Genomic DNA, 10,440 nt, shown 5'->3' on the forward strand with positions numbered 1-10,440 from the left:
AGGCAGGGACTCATCAAAGAAAGAGAACTATAGACCCATTTCTTTGATGAACATTAATGCAAAACTTCTCAACAAAATTCTGGCCAATCAATTTCAACAATTCATCCAAAAACTCATACACCACCATCAAACAAGATTCATTTCAGGGCTGCAAAGCTGGTTCAATATACACAAATCAATTAACATAATTCATCACATCAACAGGAGCAAGGATAAGAGCCACATGATTATCTCAATAGATGCAGAAAAAAGCATTTGACAAGATCCAACAATCCTTTGTGATGAGGGTTCTGGAAAAATTAGGAATCCAGGGAACATTCCTCAATACAATAAAGGCTGTATATGACAAACAGCCAGAATTTTACTTAATGGTGAAAAACTAAAGCCATTTCATCTTAACTCAGGAACGAGACAAGGATGTCCACTCTCTCCACTTCAATTTAGTAATAGAATGACTAGCTACAGCAATAAGAAAAGAGGCAATAAAGGGATCCAAACAGGGAAAGATTAAATAAAACTCTCCCTCTTTGCAGATGACATTAGCTTGTGTTTAATGAATCCCACGGACTCCACACCCAAATGACTCAAGCTGATTCTAAATTTTGGCAAAGTAATGGGGTATAAAATTAACCCTCAAAGATCAATGGCTTTTCTGTATGGCAGCAATGAGAAAAGTGAGTCTGAAATCAGGAAAGCAACTCCATTTGTAATAGTCCCACAATCAATAATACCTAGGAATTAACTTAACCAAAGAAGTGAAGGACCTCTATAATGAAAAATTTAAAAAACGTGGAAAAAAGAAAAATTTAAAAACGTGAAAAGGGAAATCAAACAGAAATTAGAAAGTGGAAAAACCTCTCATGTTCCTGGATTGGAAGGATTTACATCGTGATAATGGCAATAATCCCCAAGGCTATCTACTAATTCAATGTGATGCCTTTCAATGTTCCCACGGCATTCTTCAAGGAAAAAGAAGAGGCAATCCAAAAATTTACATGGAACTATTAAAGGCCCCAAATAGCAAAAACAATCCTTAACAGAAAGAACAGTGCTGGAGGAATATCAATACCAAATTTCAAACTCTACTATAAATCCATAGTAATCAAAACAGCTTGGTACGTGCACAAGAACAGACCTCAGCACCAATGGAATAGAGCTGAAAACCCAGAAAGGAACCTACAGACATATAAGCCATCTAATCTTTGATAAGGGAGTTAAAAAATTAGAATAGAGGAAAGACAGCCTCTTCAGTAAATGGTGCTGGCAAAACTGGTTAACTACTTGTAGAAAACTAAAGCTCGATCCTTATATAACACCTTGTACCAGAATCAACTCCAAATGGATCAAAGACCTCAGAGTCAAAGCAGACATTCTGAAAACATTACAGGATGGAATAGCAGAAATCATAGGTCTCCTTGGTACAGGCCTAAAATTTCTTAATAGAAACCTAGAAACACAACAAATCAAAGAGATGTTGGACAAATGGGATTGCATGAAATTGCTGAACTTCTTCATGGCAAAGGGTATAGCTAACAAGATCAACAGAAAGACCACGCATTGGGAGATCTTCACTAGCCATACAATGGACAAGGGTCTCATATCTAATATATACCTAGAATAGAATTGAAAACCCAGAAATGAACCCACAGACCTATAGCACTGTAATCTTCAATAAGGGAGCTAAAAACTAGAATGGAAGAAAGACACCCTCTTCAGTAAATAGTGCTGGAAAAATTGGTTAATCATTTGTAGAAAACTAAAGATGGATCCTTATATATCACCCTGCACCAGAATCATCTCCACATTGATCAGATACCTCGGAGTCAAAGCAGACACTCTGAAATCTTTAAAGGATGGAATTAGAGAAACCCTAGGTCTCCTTTTCACAGGTCAATATTTTCTTAATAGAGACCTGGAAACTCAACAAATCAAAGAAAGGTTGGAAAAATGGGATTGCATGGAATTGCAGAACTTCTGCATGGCTAACACATAGCTAGCAAGATCAAGGGTCTCATATCTAAAATATACATGGAACTCAAAAAATTAAATTCCCCAACAACAAATTTTCAATGAAACAACTGGGCAATAAATAAGTGGGCTAAAGGCCCACTGAAGAGGAAAGAAGGAAGGGCAATAGATACATGAGGAAATGCTCAACCTCCCTAGCCATAAGAGAAATACAAATCAAAACAACATTGTGATATCACCTCACCCCAGTTCCAATGGCTAAATCAAGAAATATAATTGCAAAAGATGCTGGAGGGGATGTGGACAGAAGGGAACCTTACTGCATTGTTGGTAGGAGTGTAAACTTGTTCAACCACTTTCGAAATTAGTATGGAGGTTCCTCAAAGACGCCACATAGAGCTGTCCAATGACCCAGCAATCCCACTTTTGGGCTTTTACCCAAATGATCACAAATAAGACCTTACTAAAGCTACCAGTACAACCATATTTATTGCAGCATTATTTACCATGGCTAAGATATGGAACCAACACAGATGCCCCTCAGTAGATGAATGGATCAAGAAAATGTGGTATATATACACAATGGAATTCTATGCCTCCATCAGAAAGAATGACATTGCTCCATTTGTTAGGAAATGGGAAGAATTGGAAAAAATATATTAAGTAAAGCAAGACAACCCCAAAGAAACATAGTTCTCATGGTTTCCCTTACTTGCAATCCCTAGTATATGTCTGAGACAGCAGAAACGTTCAGATAAGTAGATGTTTGATGAAATGAACCCTAAGGTAAGGATTCAAATGTTTTTTTTTTCTTATTATTGTTTCTAACATATTTATAAGATGATTTGTTTCTTGCATTTTATGTCCCTTCCCCAAGGTATAACCCCTGCTTTCACTGTAGTTTATGTTAATATAATTTGTGGAGGCGAAAGGGAATAACAAATTGTTTATATATGGATACAGGTGGACGTGTTGCAACAATGAGATATACAAGACTTTATATGGAAAAACGAACATTACAACTTTGGCTGGGGGGCGGGGATTAAAGAGGAGAGGGACCGGGGTGGTGAGAAGGGAAGGGATGGGAAGGGGAAACAAAGGAGGTGGCAAAAATGCTTGGTAAGGAATATACTCATTTCCTTTCCCATGTAATTGCATCCTCTGTTTACAGTATTTTCACACTAAAAAATTATCTGAAAAAATTTGCATCAGTTGATAGTGCATATGATTTTATTTTTATTACAAACATAGAATGTAGTAAAAATTTTCATTGCAATTACACTGCACTAGGATGTGGGCAGATTCTAATGTAAATAATAGACTGTGCTTATGTAGAGAATTTGAGCATCCAGAATTTTAATATGCCTGTGATCATAAAACTGATACCTTACTGATATTGAGTGACAAATACAACTTCCGATAAGTACAGAAGTTTTCCTTGTATGTTTTTAATACATATTTTTATTGTAAATGTCCTGTGCAGAGTGTTTACAGTTACATATGTAAGGTAATGAGTACATTTCTTATTGAGCATTTTTACCCCCTCCTTGGTTTTTCCCCTACCATCCCTTCCCTTCACGCCTCCCAACTCTTCCCTCCAACCCCCTCCCCCGATAGAGTGTCTTGTATATCTCATTGTTGCAATGGGTCAACCTGTATCCTTTCCTTGTATCTTAAATGAAGAAATGCTGATTGATTTGTGCTGATTCTACTTGTGTAGACACACCTAAGATCACTCGCCAAGTCCAACAGCACGTAATTCACATGCACATCATTTTTTGTCATTTTGGTATAATTGTGTTCTACACATTTATTGACAGGTTACAAATTATTCTCAAATTTTAATACATTAAAATACTTTCTTTTTGTCTTATTTTCTTGACCATGAAATCAGCAAGACCTCAGTCAGCATTTCTCACATAGGACTTTTCACATGAGTTTGTTAAATGTTGACCTGAGCTCCAATCTTCTGAGGACTCACTCATCTGCTTAAGAATTGATGCTGGCTGTTGGAAAAGAACTCAAGGAAGAATGCCATTTAAAGCCTTATAACTTTATTCTGTACCAGGGTATTTTCCTGCTACTTTGGTTTTTGAGAGTGTCTACAAGAACTAGCATTCCCTCGGGAGCAAGGAGACGCCATATGACGTTTACTTACTGAGATTTCCGATTGACTTGCTATCACTTGTACTGCATTTTGAAAGTCGAATGTGTCAAAACCTACCCATTTGAAGAGATAAGAGGAGATGCTGGGAAGATGGCTCAGTGGTAGAGTTCTTGCTTTGCATGCATGAGGCCTGGGTTCAATTCTTCAGCACCACATAAAAAGAAAAAGCTGGAAGTGGTGCTGTGGCTCCAGTGGTAGAGCACTAGCCTTGAGATGAAGAGCTGAGGGACAGCACCTAAGCCCAGAGTTCAAGGTCTACACTGGGGTGGAGCTTGTATTGAGTACATAACAAACTGCTTCATGTATTTGGCAAGTTACCTGTCTCCAGTGTGCCGTAAGAATAGGACTATCATATAAATTAATAAATTACTTTAAAAAAAGAGATAGGACTGGTAAAAGAATTTTTAGAGACAAATACATCTTCAACATATTTGATTCCAAACTTTATGTCTAAGGCATATTCAACAAGTAGTGAAACTTGTGTTGTCTGTAACTATGTGTCTTTCTCCATGTGTGCATGTGTACATGTGTGTATGTATGTATTTTTGTGTATAGTAACATGCATGTATACATATATAAGGGCATATACACACATATATGCATTTAAAAATAAATATACATATATAAATATATGTGTATATATTTATATCAGTTGTTCAATGATTTAATCTATAGTTCCCAGCACATTGTCATTCTCACAAAGTGTACATGATAAACTGCTCTGAGGTTCCGTGCTCTATGATGGGCATCCTTTGTAATCATTTCCCCCATTACCTTGTTTTTCATCCCTGAATATATTCGGTCTACTTTCCACAGGAAAGCATTGTTTTCATTACATGTATTTACTTATAATAAAAGAAAAAGGTCGTTTGTAAAAGAAAAAAGAAAACGAACTTTTAGGTCAGAGGTTAAAAGTATCCTATCCGTTTCAATGATTCCTATGAGATAAAATTTATAACAGTAGTAAAAGTGAAAAGGAATTCCTAGATCTGTTGTTTTGCCATTTAGAATAGAAATGAATAACATCACGTCACTGTTATAGCTCTTAAAGAATGCAAGGGTAACTGATGGTCGCTATCATATGTTCCCACAAAACCAGTGGATTCTGAAGGATAATAGTAGACCAGCAGAAATTCTTTTTATTTTTATTGTGAAAATACTGTACAGAGGGTTTATAATTACATGGGCAAGACGGTGAGTACATTTCTTATCAAGCATTGTAGCCTCCTCCTTTGTTTACCCTTCCTATCTCTTCGCATCTTTCCTCCCACCCCTCCTCCCCCCCCCCCCCAAGTTGTAAAGTTCGATTTTGACATGACAACTTGTACTTCTCATTGTTGGAACAGGTCCACCTGTATCCTTATTTAAACGACTTGTTTTTCCACTTCCCCTCCACAAATTATACCGACATCAAATATAGTGAAAGCAGGGGTTATACTGTAGGGGAGGGACATATTAGGGTGAGGTGGTATGACAATGTTGTTTTGATTTGCATTTTTTTATGGCTAGGGAGGTTGAGCATTTTTTCCTGTGTCTATTGGCCATCCTTCTTTCTTCTTTAAGTCATTAGCCTACTTATTTATTGGGCAGTTGTTTCTTCGAGGATTTATTGTTGGGGGATTTAATTTTTTGAGTTCCAAGTATATTTTAGATATGAGACCCTTGTCCGTTTTATGGCTAGTGAAGATCTTCTCCCAATCTGTGGGCTTTCTATTGATCTTGCTAGCTATGTCCTTTGCTGTGCAGAAGCTCTGCAACTTCATGCAATCCCATTTGTCCAACCTTTCATTGATTTGTTGTGTTCCCGGGTCTCTATTCAGAAAATTTCGGCCAGAGCCAAGGAGACCTAGGGTTTCTCCTATTCCATCCTGTAATGTTTTCAGAGTGTCTGCTTTGACTCCAAGGTCTTTGATCCATTTGGAGTTGATTCTGGTGCAGGGTGATATATAAGGATCTAGCTTTAGTTTTCTACATCTAGTTAACCAATTTTGACAGCACCATTTACTGAAGAGGCTGTCTTTCTTCCATTCTATTTTTTTAGCTCCCTTATCAAAGATTAGATGACTATAGGTCTTTAGGTTCATTTCTGGGTTTTCAATTCTATGCCATTGGTCCTGAAGTTTGTTCTTGTGCCAGTACCAAGCTATTTTGATTACTATGGCTTTATAGTAGAGTTTGAAATTTGGTATTGATATTCCTCCAGCAGTGTTCTTTCCATTGAGGAGCGTTTTTGTTATTCGGGGTCTTTTATTATTCCATATGAATTTTTGGATTGCCTCTTCTATTTCCTTGAAGAATGAGGTTGGAATTTTGATAGGTTTCGCATTAAATTTGTAGATAGCCTTGGGAAGTATTGCCATTTTCACGATGTTAATCTTTCCAATCCAGGAGCATGGGAGTTTTTCCCATTTTCTAAGTTCTGTTTTGATTTCCTTTTTCAAGTTTTTAAAGTTTTCACCATAGAAGAGCAGCAGACATGGAGCATGAAAGAGAAAGAGAGGAAATGGGAGAGTGAAAGAGAAAGAGAAATATCACAATACTGAAAGTGCATAACAGATAAACAAGAGCAGTATGAGAATATTCATACTGCTGTCTTTAGACTCTACATATACATTTGAAGGTATTTGATGTATGATAACCCATCAAAATGAAATATAAAGTTATTTTGTTAAAAATAAAAATGTCTCAGGAGAAGTTTTAAATGTAAAAACAATCTTCATGGAAGCAAACTCTGAGCTATTTCATGACTTTGAAAAGGATAAAGTGGTTGAAGTTAGTATAAATTCAGAAGTATGACAATTCACAATGATATAAAAAGGTATTCATATATTTAATAACATAACCCAAAGCAGAAAGCAAATGTTGGATAAATTGATTTTTTAAAAAACATTCTGTCAGGTGCTTGGAAGGTGGCTCAGTGTTAGAGTGCTTGCCTTGCATGCATGAGGCCCTAGATTTGATTTCTCAGCACCACATAAGGAGAAAAAGATGGAAGTGGTGTTGTGGCTCAAGTGGTAGCACTAGCCTTGAGCTGAGGGACAGCACCTAGGACCCAGAGTTCAAGCCCCATTACCAGCAAAATCAAAATATAAAACAAAACTAAACAGAGTCTCTGACTTTTGTGGCCTCAACTCTTTAAAATCACTGCTTCAGCCTCTGGGTAAGATTTTAGGTGTGGACATTTATCAACATTCCTGATTCAGACTCTACTTCATAACTTTTTAAATAAATATTTTGTTCTTAATTTTCCTCTTCATAAATTCACATGCACCTATAAAAAATGGTTTGGCCATCCCAGTAACCTTCTCCAAGTACTTCATAATGATGACTTACAAAAAGTTGTATTATATTACAACAAGGAAAACAATGCTACAAATAAGAAAAACCAATAATTAAATATTAATGATTAATAAAATGAAAAACAAAACAATTACCAGTGTTTTCAGTATTTGAAGGGTACTACGTATTAGATTTTACTATTTTCTCATATTCCTGTACATTTAAAACTGCCTAAGATTATGATGTTCAACAAGAGTTTTAAAGGCTATGAGCAGTCTTTAAAGTTACCCATTAAGATTACTATTTATGGCTCATCTCATCATTTGTATATGGCTTATATCATCATTTGTTCCTCACTAACATCTAAAATAAGGAAGCCCTATATTTTTAATAGAAACTATGTAGTTAAAAGTCTTAACTCTTTATTCTGCTCCTTTACACAAAGACTTTGCAACTTCTCATTAGTAAAATTTGTATAAACTCTGAAATGTACATACTTAGTAGCATATGTCTGCTACCATAAATCTTAAATACTTTATCAAAAAGTTTTATGACCTGGGGCTGGGTAGGTGGCTCAGTGGTAGAGTACTTGCCTTGCATGCATGAAGCCCTGGGTTCGATTCCTCAGCACCACATAAGCAAAAAGAAAAAAGTTGGAACTGGCACGTTGGTTCAAGTGGTAGAGCAGTAGCTTTGAGCTGAAGAGCTGAGGGACAGTGCCCAGTCCCAGAGTTCAGGCCCCACTCAAAGATTCCCACCCCAAAAAAAATTTATGTCCTGCCAAACAGTCCTAGTTTTGGCATATATAAGCAAATTCCCAAAATTAAATATGTTTAAAACATTAAAACTTAAAACCTTAACACTTGCTTCAGTGTTCATTATGACAGGTGCCTTGTATAAAATAATTGAATTCCTCCTCTTACACATCTCTTGAACAACAAATATCTGGAATTATTTTGTTTTTGACATGTCAGTCTTTATTCTTAAATGTGTGCTTATGTAAGAAGTACATGGTTCTAAAATTTCATGGCAATTCTTTTGAGCTTACTTTTTGTTGAATTGTCTAGTTTAAGAAAATAAATTACACTTTATATATAAAAAATGTTCTATGCTCAATTCAGCATCAAGTACTCTAACATTGGAACAATACAGAGAAGATTAGAATGGCCCCTGAGAAAGGATGACAGGCAAATTCCTGAACCATTCCATACTTTTACAACAACAGATGCTGGAGGGGATGTAGCCACAAGAGAACTGTACTGCATTCTTGGTGGGAGTGTATACTTATTCAACCGTTTGGAAAGTACTATGGAGGTTCCTCAAAAGACTCCACATAGAGCTCCCCTATGACCCAGGAATCCCACTTTTGTGCATTTACCCAGATGATCACAAACAAGACCACACTAAAGCTACCAGCACAACTATGTTTACTGCAGCATTATTTACCATCGCTAAGATCTGAAACCAACCCAGATGCCCCTCAGTAGATGAATGGATCAAGAAAATGTGGTATTTATACCAATGGAATTCTTTGCCTCCATCAGAAAGAATGGCATCGCCCAATTTGTTAGAAAATGGAAAGACTTGGAAAAAAATATTAAGTGATGTAAGCCAGATCCAAAGAAACATAGGCCCTATGTTTTCCTTAATTTTTAATAACTATTTTATGTCTGAGATAAGCAGAAAAGGTTAAAAGCTTTGCACATATGACCAAATTAGGCAAATCAAACCCAAGATAGGAACACACGTGTGTTTTTCTCTTGCTTGTTATTGATTCTAACGTACTTATAACAGGTGATGTGTTTTTTTTGTTTCTTTATATGTTCCTTCCCCATGCTATAACCCGTTTACACTGTATTTGAAGTTGGTGCGCCCACATCTTGTATATACGTTCCTCTAATTTGGGGAGGGAAAGGAAAAAAACAAGATGCTTAAATAGGGATACAGGTTGACCCATTATAACAATGACATGCACAAGACACTATGATGAAAAATGAACTTTACAATTTAGGCAGGGGAAGTGTACTTAGGGAGGGGGTGTGCTTGTAGAGGTGGGAGGGAAGGGATGGTAGGGGAACATAAAGGAGGAGGTAACAATGCATGTTAGGAAATGTACTCATTACCTTGCTCATGTAAATGTGACCCCTGTGTACAGAATTTTACAATAGAAAACATATAACATGTTCTGAGATGGAAGAGTTTATTTCCTTTATTTTACTCATATAATATTGTTAACAAAGAAATTGATGCAAAACACTAATATGAAGGTATTTTGAATGTGTGTGTGTGTGTGTGCAAGAGCGTGTGTTCTCATCCAATTGCATGTATGTTGGTGTGCTCAGAGTTTGAAATCAGGGCTTCAAAGTCTTGCTAGGCCTTTCCTCTCTAGATTGGTGAGCTACTATATGAGCTACATCTCCATTCCTGACCTGTTGCTAATTCATTGAAATTTTTGAAAAATAATCCTATGAATTTATTTTTCCCTCATTGGTTTCCAACTGTTATCCACAGATCTCTAGCTTCAGTGTTGATATGGCGAATAGTTAGGTTTACAGATGTGACCAACCAGCGCAAGTCTTTTAGAATAATTTTAAAAGTAGAAGAAAGTTTACTTCACGGGGTCCTGTTTTATCATTTATTTTTAAAGCATTTTGGAGTGATTATATGCAATTTCTTTTCGGTTTTTTGGATTCTTAGCACAATAAGTGAAAATATTTAAAAGTTTTAGTACTTTTTAAAAAGGAAACAGGAACTATGGGACTGAAGAAATTTTTCTCTTATAGGCTCAGCTCTGTGCATGATAACCCAATGTCACCAACACAATCTGTGTTGAAGACCAAATGTAACAGAAAACTATCACCATGGGCAATAATTGCTATGCTATTATTTCTTGGAAATATGAATATTGAATTGAGAGTGTAAGAGAATGGAGAGATTTTACCTACCTTTTGTGTATTGCTGAAAGACTTTTGGAAACTTTGACTCATTTCTTTGCTCAAAGTGTGTGTTTGAGCCATGCACTTACT

General features: G+C 36.3%; 1 non-coding gene across 1 annotated transcript; it reads left to right on the forward strand.

The window, feature by feature from the left end:
* The first annotated feature begins 8,526 nt into the window (after positions 1 to 8,526).
* LOC122124757 lies at positions 8,527 to 8,629 on the forward strand. The gene has a single exon (XR_006150644.1). It is a non-coding gene; the product is annotated as a U6 spliceosomal RNA (small nuclear RNA).
* Positions 8,630 to 10,440: the final 1,811 nt, after the last annotated feature.

The sequence above is a fragment of the Dipodomys spectabilis genome, unplaced genomic scaffold (genome assembly GCF_019054845.1).
Source record: "Dipodomys spectabilis isolate Male_0828 unplaced genomic scaffold, ASM1905484v1 ptg000008l, whole genome shotgun sequence".
NCBI lineage: Eukaryota > Metazoa > Chordata > Mammalia > Rodentia > Heteromyidae > Dipodomys > Dipodomys spectabilis.